Here is a 23,705-nt window from a genome sequence, read left to right on the forward strand (position 1 = left end):
AGTTTCCATGCAGCAAATAACAAATAGATTTTATAATTCTGCTACCTCACTTATCCTTCATCTAAAATAGTACAGCTCAAAAATGTGGTCCATAGACCAGCAGCAACAGCATCAAAGTATGGTGGAAAGTGCATCAGTTTTAGAGTTAGACAGTTCTAGGTGTGGTTCTTGTTTTGTCACTTGCTAGCTGGGTAATCTGGACAATCGACGCAACATATCTGAAATTCAGTTTTCTTGTCCATTGGATTTGTTGTGTGATAAATGTTTGTTTGTTTACCTATTTACAGATTTATTTGCATATGCCTATCTCATTATAAAAGTGAGGAAGAGACTAATAAAATAATATTTAGTGCCTAACTCTTTGCCTGAACCCCACAAGATGTTTAATAGAAGTTTTATATTTTCCTTTCATTTTATCTGCTACTGAGAATTCTCTTCACAAAAAGTATAAGCATTTTATCTGAAGAGCACCCAAGGTGAGCACTAATAGGCAACCTGAATGCTACAATTCAAATATAAGAGAAAAAAAATGTGAGGTTTGCCACTTAAGTCATTAGAACTGTGCTATCTAATATGATGGTCACCTATTGTTCTTGAAGACTGGAAATATGCCTTGTCTGAAGTAAAATGTGATATATATATATATAATATTTATATGTATATATAAAATAATACCATAATTCACAGAATTAGAATTGAAAATAGAAAATATCTTACTAATATATTTTTATGTTCATTATGTGTTAAAATGCTAATATTTTGTATATATCAGCTTAAATAAATGTTATTAATTTTACCTGTTTCCCCTTATGTTTTATAATGTGGCTATTAGAAAATTTTAAATTATATTTGTGGCTCACTGTGGCTCTTTTTATAGTTCTATTGGACTGCACTGCCCTGAGTCATGGGCCTTTAGAACACATTTATTCACCAAGTAAATAGTTTTGTATTTTAACTCTATTTGACTACTTTAAGCATAGCAGTCAATGATCCCAGATTAATGCATTTTGAATCATTTTTAATAACTACAGAGTGGACAACAAACCCTTAATGAATTTGTTGGTATAGAACTGTTTAAGAAATCAGAGCCATAGGTTGGTCAAACCAAATCCATGAAGAGTAAGTCTACCCTTCTGCTTTGTCTTAAGAGAATCCACATTTCATGGCCAGTTTAGTAAATGCTTTGCATAGATACAAAATAATGTCAAAAAGTAGAAATTATACTACTGAGTAAATATGTACTGATAAGTTGTCATTCTTTTAAGAAAAACACAAAGAACAAGTATTTGTTCAGCGCTCTTTTTCAAGACACATTGTACAGTGAAACTATAAATAAAATTGTATTTATTTTTCTTTTCACTTATCTTTTCCAAACTAGAAATGGCTCTTTATTATTTTTTCCTGTCTCTATCTTACCAAGACCAATATCAAGTACTATTTTGTACATGAAGTCTTCCCCAACTCGGTTTATCCTCTTTGTTGTTTGTAATCCTATAACACTTGTTGTTTGTAATACACTTATTACTTCACTAAGCAGAATTCTTTTTGTTTTCTAATTTTTGTGTGTGTGTAAGGGGGGGGGTTTGTTTTTTATCTACCTCTCCATGCCCTGAGCTCTTCAATAAAAGAGGTTTATCTTATGGTCCTTTCTAACCCACACATACTTTATTTAAGCAAAGAGGTAATGTTAACTATAAATAACAATATAAAACCCAACTTCTATAAAAATGTGCAGTTGATTATAAACTTTCTATGAATAAGAAATATCTATTGGGGATTTTTACCTGAATGCCATGTCTGCACTGTTCAGGGATAAAATGAATTTATTAATTTCTCTTCTCTACCTTGCTTCTGCTTAGATTCCTATTTCAGTGAGTAGTTCTACTGACCCAAGTCAAAAATGTACATACCATTGATTCATTCTTTTCCTCTCCAGACCTCAATTCCTGTTGATACCTCACAAATCCATTTAGCGTCCTCAGTCCTCACTGTAAATATGCTATCTCCATGCTTCTGGTTTTTTCGCTGGCCTGCAGCCTAGTCAGTCTGAGCTGTTAAAAGCACAAATCTGAGCATGCCACTACTTTGTTTAAAATGCCCATTCTTTTCCATGGGACAGAGTTTCAATTTCCTAATAGCATTTATTGAGTCTTTCATAATAATGTGGTCCATCTACACCACTTCAACATCAACTCTTATCTCTGTTGCTCTTGACCCCAACTTCAATACTACCATTATTTCAACTCTTCTAATCAGACTTTCCTTCCCCCATCTTTAGGCCCTTGCCTGTGCTATTCCTTACACAGAGAGTGCTCTTTTCCTTTTACTCAGTTAACTCCTGCTGCCATCTCAGTTGACCCTGGAGTATATGTTCTTATGATATTGTGCATAGACCTAATTATGATGCTGCCTGTCTGTCTCCTCCACTAAAATGTGAAAAGATTTAGGGGGTATCTCTTTTGACATTGTGTTTCTTCCTTCTAACACGGTGTCTGGCCCATAAAGAAAGTCAGTCAATATTTTTTTAAGAAAAGAAAAAAGGGTAGATGGGGTGAAGGAAGAAAGAGAAAGAGAAAAAATTTATTTTATTATTCTACTGCTCTCAAATATTTAATTTGTGAAGATCATTCTTGAAGCACCGTCTGGGGGCATACCCTGAAGATGTTGCTTCTTACTCTAAATACCTGTTTATTACTTCCATGGAGTCAGCCAATAGCCAAGTGAATTTAATTAAGAAGTTAATAAATGTTTGTTCTACCCTCAGCACTGCACTAAGCACTCAACAAATACTAAATGAATGAGTCTTGGAACACATGATCTCAAGAACTTTTGTCTAATTAAGAAAATAAAGCTAAAAAATGTACAAGAATACAAGAAGTAACTCAAAGAAATATTGTAGGTACTATAAAAAGATGCTTTCATGTTCACACATCAGAGTAGTTTAGAAAAAAATCAAGTTGATATTTGATGAATGAATACCAAAGAAATCCCAGCATCAGCTAGAACTTCAAAATGAGAAGATAAAAGATATTCACCTACAAAAGCCCAATGGAGTCAACTAAGACGTGGATGTTTACTCACCAAAATCTCTCAGTGAGTAAATGTATAATCATGAAGGGCTGCTGTGTTCTTCCCACTATTTACATGAAAAGTGCAATGCCAAATACAGGGCATTCAGCAATCATTGACTCGAGCCATCATCCTCATCCAAAAACATCTCCCACATGCATCAGAGCAGCAGCCAAGGTGTTTTGGTCAGACACTGGGAAATTGCCTTGGCCGAGTAGGCTTTATACCATTCCAGCAAGAAAATAATACCCTGTCTTGTTGCCCTACCACATGTGCTCAACAGGAAGAAATGATATCAAGATTCCAAGGCATCCTATCACGTTTTGTGCTCAAACTTTCACACAGTATGAGGTAAAGAAGTGTAAATGCTTTTGGCCACTTCCCCCCACCCCCAACCAATAAAAGACAGTTTTGTTAACCTGTTGAAAGAAAACATGACAGCTTATATAATAGGCTTAGGCAAGTGAAAAGACTTTTGGATAGGACTGTTTCACTCTATAAATACAGAGTTTGTTTAGAAGCCATAGCTAATTCCACTACCTCTAGGGATTGCTAATGGTGGGGGCTAGCTGTGCAGTGGAATGATGCCATATGCACAAAAATAGAAAGCAATGGGGAAGAGCAGGGAGTGCGTCCTGAATATCCACTATGTTAGTTTAGGCATTAAGGTTGTCTTTTTTTTTTTTAATTTTTTTTAATTTTTATTTTTTTATTTTTCTGAAGCTGGAAATGGGGAGGCAGTCAGACAGACTCCCGCATGCACCCAACTGGAATCCACCCAGCATGCCCACCAGGGGGTGATGCTCTGCCCATCTGGGGCATCGCTCTGCCGCAATCAGAGCCATTCTAGCACCTGAGGCAGAGGCTACAGAGCCATCCTCAGCGCCCGGGCCAACTTTGCTCCAATGGAGCCCTAGCTGCAGGAGGGGAAGAGAGAGACAGAGAGAAAGGAGAGGGGGAGGGCTGGAGAAGCAGATGGGTGCTTCTCCTTTGTGCCCTGGCTGGGAATCGAATCCAGGACTCCTGCATGCCAGGCCGACGCTCTACCACTGAGCCAACGGGCCAGGGCAAGGTTGTCTCTTGACTGAGGTGAAACATTACAAATACCTTATTTTCTTCTTTTAACAGTATGAGAAAAGTATATTATGGGACCAATAATGAAGCAAAAAAACAAAAAAAACAAAACTGTGTCTTGTTACAAGCAAGCATACTTTGTGGTCCCTCTTCGCTATTAAATTCAGTGGCACAGGAGAGAATGGTAATGCAAGAGAGTAAACCCAGAGTTAGTTTTGCATCTTGTCTCTGCCAGTGTTTAATCTTAAGCAGTTTTTCTGAGGCCCTCCAAGATTCAGTTTTCTCATTAGCAAAATGGGGACTGATAATACTGTCTACCTCAGATAGTCATTTGACTTAAACAAAAATAAATTTGTTTGGTAAAATGCATAGTACTTGATAAGCTTTATTATGTGGTTACTATTTATTAATATATACATATTAACACTTTTTCTTATTCTTAGTTCTTTGACATCATCCGTAGTCTAAAATGTGAAACAGCTTTCAGCTTCTGGGGTGTCTGGGCTTCCCTGAGAATGCAAATGGGATGCTTCCTCTCAGCATCCCTTCCTGAGTGCACGAGGCTCCTATCCAGGTAAGCCCACCTTCAGATCACGTAAGATCTTCCATCACATAAACAAAATACATGTGCAAAGTACATAAAAGTGATAATTATTCATCTTTATGTCTTCCTTGGTAAATCTAGGATATCTCAGAGATGACATCCAGCCTACCTACTTAAGTTTCATAATGTTTCAAATACTAGCAAGTGGGGGCGGGTGTAGGTTTTGGGGGAACGGGAAGCTAGGGTACTGGAATTTAGAGGTGACTCTGGAGAATAAAAGAAACCAGGCATTAAAATGTATAAATTACTTCAAATGCTAGAAATAAGAACTTGTAAATATTTAGTGCTGGGATGGATCCTAGAGATCATTCAGCTCAATTCCCCTTATTAACCCCACACCCCATAAAAATGAGACTCGGCAAAGTTAAGTGACCTGCCTGAATTCTCACAGGGAGGTCAGAGCCAGGACAGGAGGCAGCTCCAGCAACTTCTAGTGTGTGTTCCATTATAAGTATTGACCATAATATGATGTTTTATTTTAACCATATTTAAAGAACAGAGTCAAAATTTTTTTCTCTTGATTTTTAATTAACTAAACAATTTTTTTCTCTGAAAAATGTCACATTATAAATGTGATTGTTTTCCTTCATGCTGCTATAACAGAATACCATAGAATAGGTGGCTGATAAACAACATTTCTTTCTCACAGCTCAGGAGCCTGGGAAGTCCAAGATCAAGGTGCTGGCAGATTAGGTGTCTGGTGAAAGCTCCCTTCCTGGTTCATAGACAGTGTCTTTTCATTGTGTCATCACATGGCTCTCTGTGGGGTCTCTTTTGTGTGAGTACACTAATGTCTTTCATGAGGGCTTTACTCTCATGACCTAATCACCTCCCAAAATCTTACCTCCTAATAATATCAATTGGGGGTTATAATTTTAATATATGAATTTTGGGGGGACACAAACATTTAGTTCATAGCAGTGAGTGATCAGTAAATTCAAAAACAGTAAATCTTTCCTCTCCTAGAAATTTAAGAGAAAATAGGTTAAAAGGTTTGTTTCTTGTTTTGGCTTTTTATGCATTATCTTTTCTTTTCCTCCTCCATACATTTGCTTTTAATTTCTTTCTATCTGACATGCTCTTTCACTCTTCCTCATGTGTATGAAGACTCCTTTATAAATCAGCTCAAACATCTTTAAATCAACTACTGATCCTACCAAGTTTCTGAGATTCCTCTTTCTTAAATTCCCATTTTTCTTTATTGATGTTTCTCTCCAGGTACTTTTTATTGTAACATTAAATATTTTTATATCCCCTACATTATTAATACAATATATTACACATTGTAGGTGTTCAATTTTTTTTTAAAGTAACCAACTCTGTATCTTAGTTTAAAATGCCCTGGCTCAACTGAAAATGGCCACAGCTAATAACACAGATCCTCTCATATGCAATGAAAGTTCCAGGTTTATGAACCTGAAACACTCTCTTTAGAGAAATATCCCAATAAAATATGCTATGCAAATAAAGTAATAATTTTCTAAATTTAACTTATCTCCCTATTGTTTTATTAAAACTCAATAATTGCCACTTGTTATCAGTAACTCACTACAAATATTATAGTCTTGATAACAATGTCACACATTAGTCATCATTACAGTAATATAATTATAAATCTTAACTTAATACAGGATTTATAGAAACCCAGTTAGCTTACCTTAATTTGACATATGATTAAGAAACCTTCTATTGCCAAGAGTAAGAACAGAGGGTAGGAGGAAAATGCATCCAAGAAAGCTGGAGAATATAAAGTTCCATTGCAAGAACCTTAATTTTTTTTTTTTTTTACTTTTTTTTTTTTTTTTTTTTTTTGCATTTTTCTGAAGCTGGAAACAGGGAGAGACAGTCAGACAGACTCCCGCATGCGCCTGACCGGGATCCACCCGGCACGCCCACCAGGGGGCGACGCTCTGCCCACCAGGGGGCGATGCTCTGCCCATCCTGGGCGTCGCCATGTTGCGACCAGAGCCACTCTAGCACCTGGGGCAGAGGCCACAGAGCCATCCCCAGCGCCCGGGCCATCTTTGCTCCAATGGAGCCTTGGCTGTGGGAGGGGAAGAGAGAGACAGAGAGGAAGGCGTGGTGGAGGGGTGGAGAAGCAAATGGGCGCTTCTCCTGTGTGCCCTGGCTGGGAATCGAACCCGGGTCCTCTGCACACTAGGCCGACGCTCTACCGCTGAGCCAACTGGCCAGGGCCAAGAACCTTAATTTTATCAAATAGCTTGCCTTGTGGATTTGCAGGAGGAAAAAATTTGTATGCGGATCATACGCACATATTTTACATTAATTTATAAAGAATAAAGATTGAGTCCATTTTATAAAAGACCAGGGCACAGAAAAATTTACTTATGGTCAAACAGCTAGTGAATTCCAGCCTTGAGATTAAAATCTGCGTAATCCAACTCATAGCCTTTGCACCTTTCCGCTATTCTATTTTGCCTTAAGAAAAATTTTAACCATTGTACGTTTTCTACATGTCAGTACTAAAAAAACTGCCACATCATGAGTAGCACTAGTAGCAGCAGCAGCACTAGTTGTTGTAATCATTTGAGCTATCTCAAAATATCTTTAAATCCCTCATTAGATTTTGAAAGGGTGAAATGACTTGTTAAAAAGGCCCAGTGTTTTCCTTGAGCCTAATTTAGAGAACTTTCTTTCCTCTTCAAATATACTGAACATGTTCTATTGCTTTAGAAAAATTAAAGAATACTGAGGACTACACTTCTGACCACAGTACATACAAGGGCGCTTCAAGAAAAAAATAAATATCTTTTACATGACATGTGCTTAATACATTCTGCTTTAATTATTGAAGCCACCAAAAAAACTCATTGCTATCATCAGCTAGGATTGTAGGCAAAAATCACTGGTTCCCTTCTAACTTAAACTTTTCTGTTTCAAAAATAGTTTTCCTAAAAATGAATAAATTAAAGCATTGGCAAAAATGCTAAAAGTAACTGCTCCTTTTATTAACTTATCCAGCATTTATAGTATGTATGTACTACTATTTTTGCATGAATATCTTGGAGTAGGTTTTTTTTCTCTATATCTCTCCCAAAAATTTTACTTTTGATGCTAGGTTTACACATTAAACTAATTCACAGTAAGATCTGAATGATCTATAAAGTATATGTTTGCCTTGATATACAAAAAAGAGAATCGAGTGACAACTTTTTGTGACAGAGACTTCTCTCTAAGTGTAATCTTTCCACGACATGAGTCATGAGCACCTGGGATGTTTGCTTAAAATGTAACACCAGATTTTGGAATTGGAATTTCCAGATAGATGAGGACCTGGCATCTGAGTCAGATACAAATTAGAGTCTGAAAATCAGTGACTGAAAAGAAAAGGATGGAGTCACGAGAAGTTACAAACCAGACACAAAAGATGGTTTACAGTTAGGGAAGGCTTGGCAAAAGCAATGTACCAACTGCTCATCTCTAAACCTTGCCTGACGGCTTCCCGATTCCCTGCCCTGGAGGTCCATAGCACAAGTCATTTCTCACCAAAGACTATTAACTTTCCTTATGCGATGAGATTGCACTGGAAATGTAAACTCAGTCTGCCAGAAACATCACCAGGAAGTTCTGAAGAAGCCAGCTCCAGACAGCCTGCTGGCTGAATGGTCTTGTAGACAGTTATAACTGGGTTCCCCGTGGACTCAAGGAATTGCTGTAGGTTGGGTGGTCTCTGTGAACAGTAGTTCAAGGAGTAGAACAGAAAACACTGAACGTAATTTAATACACCACACAGTCTCAACTCTGACAAGGCTCAGGTCTGATTCGTGTGAAGATTGCATTACCTCTCTGTCCACAGAGGGACACCCCTCCCCAACCACTGCCATTGGCAGTGTCTGTGGGAAAACTTACTAGCAGCTGTGCTACCTTATCTAGTCAAAGGAAAGAAAGAGGTCATCAGATTCCATAGCTACCAGTGCTAAACCTTTGTAAGAACTACAAAGGGGACGTGTGGGGGTTGGGGAAAAGCCTAGAGAGTTTTAAGGAAAAGATACACCAAAATAGCTCTAAATCCTTTGAGAATATAATCCAGGATTTATTTTCTGAAATAAAAACCTGGAAGCAAAAAATAAACACATATTAAACTATTAATGACCAAGTATCACTTAAGGGATTTGACTGTATTTTCCTTCCTATGCGAATGCGAGGATGCCAAAGCCACAATACTGAGAAAAACTAATTGCAAATGAAATTGAGACTGATAACTGTTTGATCAATTTCTGTCATATTTGTTAGTGTGTTATACTGTGCTACGTTAGTAAAAATAAAAATTAAAAGAAAAAATTTCTTAACTAAAAAATAAAAATAAAAAAAGAACATTAAATGGACCATTAAAAAAGACTTGGCATCATACAAACATCCACCCATAAAATCTTTAAAACCAAATTAGTAGTCAACCTGGCTTAGATTGTAATAAACCTCATGCATATAATTTTAACTAAAGCTAACACAAGCCATGCTTTGAATTGATCATTTTATTTTTAACTTTCCCTGTGAAAAGCTTGAAACGAAAACCTCAAGTTCTACACTATTCTTGGGTCCCAAAGTTACTAGAGTTTTCTAGAAGTCATTTTTTTTTTAAGTTGGTGAGGCAGTGCAGGTGAATAATGTGACTCCAGGCTGATCGCTGTACAGCTTTGAGACCAACTGCTTTACTGTTATTTTCCGTTTGTTTACCCCTATCTTACAGCTTAAGCTTCTCAGGTCAAGAACTCTGTCTGTGGTGGTTTATACTTTCTGAAGCAATATACTTCTCTGTAAATAATTATGTTTGCTCATCACAAGACATTTTAATTGGATTTTCTCATAAAAAAAAAGTTCTTTAAAGGATGCTCTATAATAGTTAAAGCACAAAGGAACACTTATCACTTATTGGGCCTTTTTTTTATGAGGCTAATCAATACATTGAGGAGTTGAAAAACTCAAGGCACAAAAAAACTGACATCACTATGGAGGAAAGTTCGATCCCTTCTCAGGACCTGGATTATGGTCTGAGACCCCTCGGGCAGAACCCTCCAAAACAGATAAGAACTGATAAATCTGTTAATTAGTGTTATTTTGAGAGAATTTGAGACCAAATAGCCAGTTTATTTGCTTCAATTAAATGACTATTATTTGGGATATTATAGACACAATGATGCCTTTGTTTGTATAATCATATCACTGTAAAAATTTAATAAATTTCATTCTCTATTTCCCTAACAGGCATTATGTTGCAATCTCAAACTTGATGAGACACAGAATCATTAAGAAACATTTAAAAAGAAAACAGCTTTGCTTACACATTGTGGGGCTATTTAGGTCTCATAATATTTTGAGGTAAGTAGAGACGTTCTCATGAAGCAGAAGAAGTTACAGAAAATATGCTTGATGCCTCCCACTCAAAGCATTGCTGAGGAGCTTGTTTGAAATGCAGAATACTAGAATCCAAGCCACGTTCTCTGAATCAGAATCCAGTAATTTATCTATTTATTAAAGTTTACAAGGCACATTGCTCTTAGGAGAATTCATACTCTTTAGACTTCTTATGGGAATGAGTGAGCCCTGCACGACCACACTTGCCTTGGACACGAAACTGGTGTCAGTTGGTTCCAGTGGAAAGACTGCTCAATGAGCACAACTGAATGAAGTGGGGCTGGATCTTCTATCTTGTTACCCTAATCTTTTCAGTCAAATAACTATATATTACTTAATAAACAGGGAGTATTTTGTAGAATCTAAAACATGAATGAAATAATCAATAGGTCACCTTTTGCCAGATGCCTCAAACTAATGTGTGTTACCTACTTTGAACTTCGGTTACATGTCGGATACCTCAACCTTTGTTTGAAACCTCAGCTCCTAGCCTTGATCTTGTCTGATCCAAAATCTCAACAGTAAAAATGATAAAAGGATCTTAAATTCTACATACAGATGAAGTACTTGCGTTAGGTAGTATACATTCATTCATTGTTCACTAACACTGCACTGGGTGTTTTGATCCAAAGATGAATAGGACAGCATTCCTGATTGTAAGTAATTGATACATTAATAGGAGAGGCAGACAAGCATAGATCATTACAATATGTGTGACAAATGAGAATACCATATGTTGGCGAGGGCATGGTAAGGCCCATACTTTGTACAGTTTGTGGAAGTGTATAAATTGCTACAACTTTTCTGCAAGCAATTTGGTAATATGTATTAAAGTCTTAAAATGTTTTTGAATTTGGATCACTTACATATGATGCATTGAGGAGCCATTGTCTGAGGTTTAGTAGGGAGGATGGAATCAGATTTATATTTTGGAAAGTTTATTTTGGCTTAATGTAGGGAATGGATTGAAGGGGTGAAGACTGGAAACAGGAAGATTAATTAATAAGCTGTTGTAGCAACCCAACATTTTTTCTAATCTAAGAAGAGTTGAGAACTGGAATAGGACCATGATTATGTCTGGCTTCTATGAGTCTAATATGTTTCTAGTCTTACCTCAAAAGTGTCTCTTCTAGGAAACAATAGAGATGGACTATCACATGCCAAGATTTATAAAGATGTTTACTTTTGCAATTGTTTGTACAGTGAAAAGTACGAAGGCACTTAAATACCCAATACCTAAGTTATCCTTAAATAAATTACAATGTATCATTTTGATGAATTTATAGTTATTAAAATAGTATTTATAAATAATTTTAATAAAATGGGGCTAGGAATATGATACAATGTAATATTAGGCAAAATTTTGTGATCAAAATTACCCAAACATTCAATGAAGTTCTAATCTCTTCCTTACTCTGTTGACCTATGTTTATGACATTTCAACAGTATTGCTATCCTGGTTTTTCTTTAAATGTTGCAAGTTGTCTCACAATCCTCACAATCCCATTCTACTAAATATGACAGGTTTGATCTTTGGTTTTTGAGTTTTTAACAAGATTTTTTTTCCTTTACAACTAAAAAGGAAAAGAAAAAGAAAGCTGTAGTAGTGCCAGGATAGCTCAGGTCCTCAGAGTCATCTGTGAAATCATTAGTTAAATAACTACTGAATTGTTCCTTATCATTTTATGAGCATGAATTGTACTCATTTTCCCTAAGGCTAGTGGATACAATCTTCAATGGAACTCGGAACTGTATCCTCCCCATGGTCCACTCTATTTCTCCTTCGGAGGCTCTTCCTCACAGAGATTAATTACCTCACTGGAATAAAAGTCTTCTTAAAGGAGAGATTCTTTTTCTTCCGAATATTCAAAAGCTGCAAAAACAACTCAGAATATATTTTAGATACGATATTCTCGTTTCTTGAGAGACTGAATTAAAATGTTGAGACATAAGTTCATAAATAAATGTTGATAGAATGGAGAAACAACTTACTGTGCAGCTTCATGGCAAATAAAGATTCAATTATTAAAGATATAGTATAGAGGAAATCTTAAGGGGACAAAATTTTTAAAAGGGCCTTCATAGAGAGATTGGATATTTAGGGGGAAATGCAATCTAGACAAAATCTGAAGGTGAGATATTTCCAGTATGTTTATAGTGAAATGAGTCCATGGAATGATGCCATGCCAATGGTGGGGAAATTAGATGAGAAAGTCTAGAAAGAACCAAACCTTGATATTTAAACGTCTATATTAAAGTACTTAAACTTTATTTCTTATATTATAGAAATTCACTGATGATTTTGTATTTAGGCAATGACATGTTACATCTGTATAGTATAAAGATAATTAAAAGTGTGTGAGAAGAAGAGCAAAGGGGAGAAACTGGAGGGTGAGAGCTCCTAAACTGGTTTCTTCTGCTCAAATCTTCACTGAATTCTAGACCCTTAAACTGACCTGTCTACAGGGCAGTCTTGCTTATACTAAATTTATCATGTCCAAAGAAGAGTTTGTCAAAGTCATTTGTTTATCCTATGAATTAAATTGGGCATGACCAGCAAAACATATTCTTGTAATTTAAAAAAATTCTTAAGATGTTGGTTTCCCCAAATAACTAGAATTTTGTTGATCCAGAGTACTCTGCTGAGGCTCTTGTATCCTGGGAGGTTAGAGTAGGTGAAGATGAGGGGTATCACCTGCCAGGAAGCTACAGGGCTTGAATATAAAAACAAAACTACAGGCCATATCTTGAGGTGAACCTCAGATTCAATCCAAACAAATGATCTGAGTTAACCTAATCAGGTAATCTGGAAAAGAAGAAGGAACAAATAATAAGTGAAAAGATCTGAAGCAGAGAAAAGAAGAAGGCCCTGAAGCAAAAAGGACTGCTCTTAGGATGCTATTAGCACCTTTCCACAGAGGACTTGACTACATTGGGCATGGGTGGCCAAGATGTCCAGGTTGATGTCTTTGCTTGGCCATGTTTTGGTCATATTAAGCCCAGTCGTCTGCTACAGCTTTCTGTTGTTTTTTATTGTAAATATTTTGAAAGTCGTGTGATATATACAATATATAAGACAATTTCTGCCCTGGCCGGTTGACTCAGTGGTAGAGCATCAGCCTGGCGTGCAGGAGTCCCGGGTTTGATTTCTGGCAAGGGCACACAGGAGAAGCGCCCATCTGCTTCTCCACCGCTCCCCCTCTCCTTCCTCTCTGTTTCTCTCTTCCCCTCCTGCAGCAGCCAGGGCTCCATTGGAGCAAAGTTGGCCCAGGCACTGAGGAAGGCTCCATGGCCTCTGCCTCAGGCGCTAGAAGGGCTCTGGTTGCAACAGAGCAATGCCCCAGATGGGCAGAGTGTCGCCCCCTGGTGGGCATGCCGGGTAAATCCTGGTCGGACGCATGCAGAAGTCTGTCTGACTGCCTCCCTGTTTCCAGCTTCGGAAAAATACAAAAAAACAACAACAACAACAACAAAAAAAGACAATTTCTTAGAACCCTTCTGTATAATCAGTGCTGGAATTTTTAAATTTCTTATTAGATCAAAGCCCAATATGGATAGAAAGTAGAGTACCAAAATACATGCAGAGATTAAAGCCATTCCCTGAATCTTTGTCTTCTAGACTAGGATCAGGCATCCCTAAATCTTCCCTAAATTTTCTCCTTGGCAAATTTCTTTTGCTATTAGGAGTTGCCTCTATAAAATCACAAACCATTGACCACTTAGATTTTAAAAAGTGAGTTTTCTAGAAGATACCAACTGTAATACTCTACTTGATGCATGTGCCAAGTATTACACTAAACACTAAGGGCACTAGGTGACTAAGTTTTCTGTCTTTCAGACTCCCTCTTTCAATAACTGTCAATATAAAGAGGGGACCAGACAACTAGATAAACAATTATAATATGCTGTAACAGATACAACAGATAAATATTTTGCTTTAATTTTTAAGCTGCATCACAACCTGAGTTTTCAGTCTTGAAAACCAGCAGTCACATCCTCTTAGAGTAGCCATATTTGGTTCCAGTGTAAGACAAAACAGTGTCAGTATATAGCTATACATATCTATCTATCATCTATCTATCTATCTATCTATCTATCTATCTATCTATCTATCTATCTATCTATCTATCATCTAAACCTAGATAGGTATATATCTATCCACTCACACACCAATGGGTGACCTGACCTCATTAGTATTCCTGCTATAAAATGTAAAACAGATAAAACAAAAACACATTCAAACTTGAGCGTTTTCCTTTGGTGAGTCAGTAAGAGCTCTGTTACACTGGCAGTGGAAGCACAAGCTGTGCTGTAAATGATGCATTCATATTTATCTTATTTGGTCTTCAAATTTCTCCCACTTATTGAATCACATATTTATAAATATGGAAGAAAAATAATTATTTCCCCAGGAGGGAAAAAAACGCTGAAGTCAAAAATCTTCAGGAAATCTGTATAAAATGTCTGGTTTGTAAGGACATTGTGATTTTGATGCTTCCATTGGTAATCCCTCGCTAGATGGGGCGTTGCTCTGTTGCAACCAAAAGACTAGATGGGGTTAGAGTTACTGTATTTCCATAGACACTTGGGTAGAAAGAAGTTGGCTCGTCCTTCTTTCCTTTCTGATATGAGAAAGTTTAAGGCCTTCAGATGCACTTAGAGCAACTACAGGTCTTCCAGAATCCTCTTCATATTCAGTGAAAAATGAAGTATATATTGTAACAATATTTGGAAATTTGAGAATTCTTGTATTGCTCAAAAACATCTTTATTTAGTGTTAATGAGCCTTTTTTAAGTTCCACATGTCTTTTATTTTCCAGGTTTCTAAGAAGGACAATAACCTACATGCTGAGCTTTCCTTAGAGGAAAAATATTATTTCAAGGCATTGTTCTAAAGAGCTCAATTCTGATTCTTAGAGATATGAAATATGCTCTATTTTTATTTTCTTAATGAATTACTTGCTATAAAATGTAAAACAGATAAAACAAAAACATTCGAAATAAAGAAAACTTTATATTTTTATGAAATGTTATATTTTGACAAACAATATTTGTTTGTGGATAAACCTTGAATTTAGAAATCAGTTATATTGGCAGCCTCAATTTCTTCTACCTTGTTCCAATTTTCTTTTTATAACTAACAGCCATCTTTTTCTAACCTATCAGATTATACTTTAATTATTCTGATTTATTGTCTCTGTCCTCTAATTCAAACATAAGTTTCAAGTGGGTAGGATTCTTTTTCTTATTCTTTGATATTCCAGCACTAGCACAGTGCCTGATACATTTTAGGAACTCAATAAAGTTTGCCAATTAAAAGAATGAAGATGTACCTGAGCTGGAATTCTCACATTACCATTTACCATCAGCAGAACTTAGAAACATTAACTTTTCTCTTTTTTTTCAGAGACAGAGAGATAGTTAGAGAGGGATAGATAGGGATAGACAGACAGGAACGGAGAGATGAGAAGCATCAATCATTCGTTTTTTGTTGTGACACCTTAGCTGTTCATTGATTGCTTTGTCATATGTGCCTTGACCATGGGCCTTCGGCAGACCGAGTAACCCCTTGCTCAAGCCAGGGACCTTGGGTCCAAGCTAGTGAGCTTTGCTCTAATCAGATGAGCCCCTGATCAAGCTGGCAACCTCGGGGTCTTGAACCTGGGTCCTCCGCATTCCAGTCCAATGCTCTATCCACTGTGCCACCGCCTAGTCAGGTTTTTTAAAAAATATGTGTGTGTGTGTGCGCTATATATATACACATATATGTAAAACACAATAAAATTTGCCATTTTCAGTGTACAGTTCTGTGATATTAAATACATTCATGTTGTTCTGTTACCACCATCATCTATTTCCAGAAATTTTTCATCTTCCCCAACTGATATTCTATATCTATTAAACAACAAATCCTTATTCCTTCTTCCTTTTAGCCCCTGGAAAGCATCTGTCTAGTTTCTATCTGTAATTTTTACTACTCTAGGTACTTCGTATCAGCAGAACCATGCAATATTTGTCTTTTGGGACTGGCTTATTTTACTTAGCACAATGTCTTCAAGATTCATCCATATATTAGCATATATCAGAATTTCTTTTATTTTTTAAGCTAAATAGCACTCCGTTGTATGTGCATATCACATTTTGTTTATCCATTCATCTGTAGATAAATATTTGGGCTGCACATACCTTTTGGCTATTGTGAATAAATAATACTAGTATGAACATGAGTGTGAAAATATCTGTCTGAGTCTTTTTTTTGGTTCTTTTGGGTATAAATCCAGAGGAAGAATTGCTGGATCACATAGTAGTTCTGTTTTTAATTTTTTGAAGAACAACTGTACTATTTTTCACAATGGCTGCACCTTTTCACATTACTGCAGCAGTGCACATGGGTTCTGATTTTTAAGACATCATGTACAAAGCATATATGGAATAAAAAGAAATAAGATTCATTATACACTTTAATGAACTGTAACCCAGGGTAGTAAATTTGATAATCATTATTTTAACAGTTACAGAATACTAAGAGAAGATTAAATCAATATGACAGAATAAATATACCTCTCTACTTCTTCTTATAGCTATGTTATCATGAAAAAAATAACTATCATATATTTGTAACTATATTTATACCTATGTCTATGAATACTGTAAGAGAGAGAATATAATAATGTTTATATTAACAATTTCAAACTACTAAAAAAGATTGGATTAATATGAAGGAAGAAACATATACATCCAGCTGTTCTTTTTTCTAAAATAAAGTAAAATAAATATATATTTATATTTAAAATAGTAATGCTATAGTAGTTCCTAAAAATAAGAAAGAGGTCCATAAAAAGGCTATATCATTTGAAATATTTTAACCTTTTACTCAAAATCACTAAAAAATTTATGATAAACATAACTAGAATGCATAGGCAAATGGGCAGGAACACTTAAATACAAAATTTTCAAAAAACAAGAGAATTACCAATGGTTCAAGAAAAACCAAAACAAAGAAAATTTTACAAGCAAACAATCAAATAATTGTAAAAAAAAAAAAAAAGAGAGAGAGACAATGCAATAAAAACATTAAAAATTCTCTCCAGTTCTTTGAGAATTCTGTATCTATAAAAAAGAAAATAGATTTTTGTGGACTTAAAAAGGGGCTGAAGTGTTATAAAAACAAACAAATAAACAACAGAAAAAACTTTATAAACATGGGTTAAACAGAGAACAGACACTGCTAGATAGTAAATCCATGAGCTGAAGATGAAGAAGCCAAGGAACTCTCCCAGATCACAGCACAAAAGAACAAAGAAATGGAAAGAATGAGAGAAAAGTTAATAGACAAGGAAAACAAATTCCAACATCAATTTAATAAGATTTCCAGAAGGAACAAAAAGACTGGAGTGGGAGAAATAACAAAGATAGCACATAAATTATAGAAGAAAATTTGGACTCTAATGGCATAACTGAAGGAGCATACGCAGGACCAAACAAGATTAATCAAAATAGACATACACCAAGGCCATCATACTGAGGTTTCAGAATTCCAAAGATGAAAAGAAAAAGCCTACAAGACTTTAGAGTAGAAAAAATAAAGCTATATTTGTAATATTATCACCAAAAAACTTACTTTAAGTCTAAAATACTATATACTTTACCAAACTAATATTCAAATTGGAGATAAAAATAATCACATTTTTTACATGTGTGATATACCAGAAAGTTGCTACTCACAGTTATTCTCTGAAAAAAGTACTCATAAGTCTAACACAGGTAAAAGGAGTCCAAGATATATGGAAAGAAGTAGGCTACCAAAAAAAAAAATGTGAGCAAAAAGACAAAGACAATAATCTTAGTGAAGTTTAAATTTTTGTTGATTCATAATGTAAAATAACAACTAAGAATCAAATTTCTGAAATTAAAACCTCAGATGACTTTACATAAGAAATTCATAGAGGGCCAGGAGGAGTATGAGTAGAGTTTTAATGTTCTAAGTTTCTTACTTTTTCAGAGAAAATATATAAATTCAACTAAGTGAATATATATGTATATTTATGTGGTATGTGTTGTACAAGTATTTAATAATAATAATAAATAATAAACTTATATATTAGATCTAAACAAAAACTGTTAGAAATAAGTTCAACAGCCCTGGCCAGTTGGCTCAGTGGTAGAGCATCAGCCCGGCATGTGGAAGTCCCAGGTTCGATTTCCGGCCAGGGCACACAGGAGAAGCGCCCATCTGCTTCTCGACCCTTCTCCCTCTCCTTCCTCTCTGTCTCTCTTTTCCCCACCCACAGCCAAGACTCCATGGGAGCAAAGTTGGTCTGGGAGCTGAGGATGGCTCCATGCCTCAGGTGCTAGAATGGCTCCAGTTGCAGCAGAGAAACACCCCAGATGGGCAGAGCATCACCCTCTAGTGGGCATTCTGGGTGGATACCAATCAGGCGCATGCTGGAATCTGTCTGCTGTCCCCCCCCCCCCTTTCTCACTTTGGAAAAATACAAAAAAAAAAAAAAAGAAAGAAGTTCAACATAAGTTAACACTTTATGAATAACTAATATATAAAAGTGAGTTGTGCAAATTATCAAATCCACTAGAGAAAAAAATCATGTTACAAGAATATGTGATCCATTTAACAAAAAGAGGTCAAGAGAAAATTTGATAATTTGACAAATAAGTTTAAACTTATTAATCACACACAAAAAAAATTAAAATCACATATTAAAATACAGAGATGATCTGAAGAAGTTTAAAAAATTCAGACTGTATGCTATTTACCATGGGACAGAACAAAAAAGGATACAAAGGACAAACACAAACAGAAGATAAGTAGTGTGGTGAAATTAATATAAGACAACAACTCTAGACTAAAAAGTATTTAATATGTCAAGTGATAGTTCATATTTTTGAAAGCTATAGTGTATTAAAATATATAATAATAAATAACATAGCCTAAACTATGTATTTTTTAAACTGGTAGAAACATAAGAAAACATTCAAAAATCTAGCATTAAAATTTCCCTTTATTTTCAGTGAGAGGAGGGGAGGCAGGGAGGTAGAGAGACAAACTTCCATATGTGCCCCAATTGCTGGGATCTACCTGGCAAGCCCACTACAGGGTGATGCTCTGCCCATCTAGGACATTGCTCCATTGGTCAGCAACCAAGTTCTTCTTAGCATCTGAGGTGGAGGCTATGGAGTCATCATCAGCACCTGGGGCCAACTTCCTCTAATCAAACCATGGCTGCAAGAGGGAGAGAGAGAGAGAGAGAGAGAGAGAGAGAGAGAGAGAGATAGAGAGAGAGAGAGAGATGAGAGGAGGAGTTGTGCAGAAGCAGATGGGCGCTTCTGTGTGCCCTAACTGGAAATTGAACCCAGGACATCCACACGCAGGGCTGATGCTCTACCACTGAGCCAATTGGCTAGAGTCTAAAATTTAAGACTATATATAGAATGCTCAGAAGAAATCAATAGTAGACAAAATATAAAAGTGTAGAGGCTTTGAACATCATAATTAAGAATTCTTATTTAATAGCTAGTAAAATATTTGCTTACTAAAATCAGTATTTCTATTTTTAAACAAAATAAAATCAAGAATTCACAATTGATGAGACCTCAAAGAACAGAGAAAGTAGCAATTAATTCTTCTTAAAAGGGGAGATGATATAGAATATTTTCAACAGATAAAACAGCATGATCAAAGCTTGTTCTTCACTTTCCATACAGCCCAGGTCTCTAAGTACATGGCATCCACCATACCTGCCATCATTGTTCTTCAATTACTTCCTGAAAATATGTTAGATGTTGGAAAACAAAGTTCTCAATACTAATATTGTACTAATGAAAGAAGGATAAAGAAAACATAAACACCCATATTTAACTTTTCTAGCTCAGATATCAGAAGTGCTCTGTAATATACAATAAAGTGAAGAATTTGATTTTGACTTATTTTTTAGACACTATGTATAGGTGTAGATATTGCTACAAGTATTGATATAGATATGAAATATATATGTACATTTACACACGGGTGTACACACACAGTCATGTGTGTACATGTATGTATCTTCATATGTACATATGAGTATATATACATTATTTTTATATATAAATGTACAGAAAGATTTACCATACTCAATTAGAATTGTGAAATGAAAAATGCAATAAATAATGAACAATTATTATACTTAATTTTGTTTTAATTACCTACACATTTATAGCATTATTTTTTGCACTATAGCATGATATGTTATCCCAATAAGATCTGCTGAGTCATCATGCCTGAAATATGGTAAAAAGTTTTAAAAGGCAATTTAGTAGATAAGACTGCTCTAGAATATAAGAGCAAAACCAGAACTCTTGAGTAAAATGTCTATAATAGTATTAAAAAGGATATAATACATAATATCAAACTCATCATAGTAAGAACTCTATTAATTTATTGACCTATTAAATATTGCCATCAATGACTATAATTGTCTTCAAAGATTTATCAGTGATACTGCATTGTAACATTCCAAATAAAGTGAGAGAAATACAAATATCTGTGTAGTTCATAGCCATTAGACATAGAATAAAAGAAAAAAGTTTTTTTATAGAAATTGGAAGGTAGTTATATTGATATTGTTTAGACCTCTGCTGACATGGCATTACTCACTCTTCAAGGTTGCAATTTGTACTTTTTTTATTCTATAAGTATTTCTTGGTAAAAAGAATACATTATGTGTCCTGGAATCTCTATTTAGTCTTCCCTTTCTAAATGATATAATAGTAAAGAGTTACTGCACCTTCTTTAATATGTTCTATGAACATGATAGGTCGGAGAGATAACATTCCAAGTAACGCTATGAACTTAATGGTGTCCCCCCTCAGGAATCATATGTTAAAGACTTCACACTGAATGCAATGGAATTTGCAGATGGGTTAGGGAGATATTATGTTGCTGAGGTCATGAGGGTGGTCCCTCATGATGGGATTAGTGCCCATATGAGAAATGACTGATCAGAGTCCTTTTGCTCCCACTCTCCTTCCCCCTTTCCATGGAAAGGCCATGTAAGCACACAGTGAGGTGGCTGTCATCACTGAGGCAGAGAGTGATCTCATCAGAACCTAACCATACTGGCATCTTGGTCTCAGACTTCCAGCCTCCAGAACTATGCAAACTAAGTTTGTGTTAGTTAAAGCACCCTGTCTATGGTATTTTGTCATGTATCTTGAACTAAAACAGTAGAATCATAATTCAGTAAAGAATGAGAGACTTGCTCTGAGTTTTGCTGGCTTTATTTTTATAAATATAAACTTATGTTGATGAATGCTCATACACCAAATATATGTTATAATTCATCAGATACCAATAAAATCCCCAATAACATAGTATCAGGTAACACCAATAAAGGTTTTAAATGCTAAGCTGTTTGGTAATGTCCTAGATTGTTCTCTAATCAAATGAAGTAACATAAGTCCTGTGTCATATATTGGATCCTCATAAATTCTGCCCTTGGCCAAATTCCCAATACTGTAGCTCCTTTCACCCAGGGTTTGATAGGAGACTCCAGAAACACTCACTGTTTAACCTGTGCAAACCCACATAGTAAGCACACAGCTCTTAGTAGCTGTTGCCAACATTTTTATTTCTTTTTCTAGCTTTTTCACATGCAGAAAGAACAAAGTGTGTCCCAGGTGCAACAAACCCCTTACTTCTGCTTCTGTGGCCAAATAAATATCAATAGAATGGGATCTTCGTAACACAGGGTATCTTACATATTAGTCAATCCCCAGCCATTTGGCTGTCCTGCACTCATGGAACAAACTTTTAAACCCATATGCCTATGACTGAAAAAAGTATCTTTTTTACTTAAATCTTATGTGCTGCACTTCTTATTTTCTTTTCCAGGTTTTCTCACTTTTCCGTAGTTTTATATTTAATCATCCTCTTAGAGCATTTCTCCCTCTGTTACCCATTATTTATCTGTTCATTTTTTCTTTTCCCACCCATTTTTAACTGACCCACTTTTTTTTGGCTTAAAATGTTTTTTTCTTTCCCCTCATCTATTAACTTCAAAACACCCTGCACTGTTGGTTGGAAAAAAAATGTAAGTGGTTACATCCCATTTTTAATACACATGACCTACTTCTCTCTCCATCTCTCCATGAATGCTCCACTTCCACTCATGCTGCCATGACCCATAAAGTTTCAGTGGTCTTCTTGGACTTTGACTAGCCAAAAGGACTTGCCCTATCCAGCTAGAACAATATTAAAGACCAGGCATGGATAGGATGAATAATCAGATGAGCTTGAAAAAGGAAATAAAGTAAGAAGGAAAGAAGAGATGCCCCTCAAAGAGTGACTACTCCCTGGGTATCGGGCAAACCTTGCCAGATGGTGCTGGTCCATTCCCACAACCACCCTGGTAGAGCCCACATTCCTTGTGTACCAAAATTAAAGATCTGTGACTTGAAAATATTCTTCATAGGGATGATATTTGGTTTAAAAAAGTTTCCTGAACATGAACACTTTAACATAAACTGCATAATCGCAATAATATTGATGACCAAATAGCACTGAATACCTATAGTCTCTTGATTTGTCATCTACTATCAAAGAAAGAAAAAATTTAGACTTTTAAAAATCTTATTCTTACCCAATCTCAAAGCTTCATGTTTGAATATACAGCATATCCTGGAATCTTGTATAAAACTTTGCTTGCTTGTCAATAAGTGATACTGAGACACTGACAGTTACTCTGGATAATAAAGAGTCCCAGATTCTGAAATACAACTTGATAATTTGTCTGACTAAATGTCCGGGACTAGTAATTACACTTCACACTAATTTTTCTGACTACAAAATGTTGGTCATGTAGCATAGCAAAACATTATGTGTAGTGGTTAGAGTAAAAAATGCTATATTCCAGTCTTGGGTCTGACTTCTCCATTTACTTACTATGTGACTTTGGGCAAGTTGTTCATTTTAGCCTTATTTTTCTCATTTGTACAATGAAAATAAGACTTGTAAGTACTCTTTAAAATTCTTGAAAATCTGAGGAGTTAATACATAAATGAAACTTAGAACAGTTCCTGATATATAAGAAGCATTCAATATAATTTAGATATTATTTTTAAGAATAACTCAGTCATCTGCCTTAAAACCACAATGAGTCAGACATCATTCTTTAAGTGCTCAGTTATTTGAAATTACAAATTCTTCAATACTTACATAACAGATCTTAGTATTTTGTACAAAAGTCAAACAACATAACAGTCAATATCCTACCACATGGTTTTGTGAGAACAAACAAAGAGAAATCTGCATTCAGGAATTCTGGTGTTTTAACATCTTTTAAACCAAATTGTGTTCATTAATCAAACAGTTTTATTCCTTAAGTTCAGCATTTAAAAATTGTGGAACATAGAGGCTGACCAAATTAAGAAATTATATAGCATGACTTTTAAGTTGTGAAAACTGATTATATATATAATATATATATATTATATATATATAGTAATATATATATTACTATTTTATAAAATTAAAATCACAGTAGTTGACCCAGTAATCCCTCTTGGGTATCTAACTAAAAAATTTGGAAAC

Source organism: Saccopteryx bilineata, chromosome 12 (genome assembly GCF_036850765.1).
Source record: "Saccopteryx bilineata isolate mSacBil1 chromosome 12, mSacBil1_pri_phased_curated, whole genome shotgun sequence".
NCBI classification, from domain to species: domain Eukaryota; kingdom Metazoa; phylum Chordata; class Mammalia; order Chiroptera; family Emballonuridae; genus Saccopteryx; species Saccopteryx bilineata.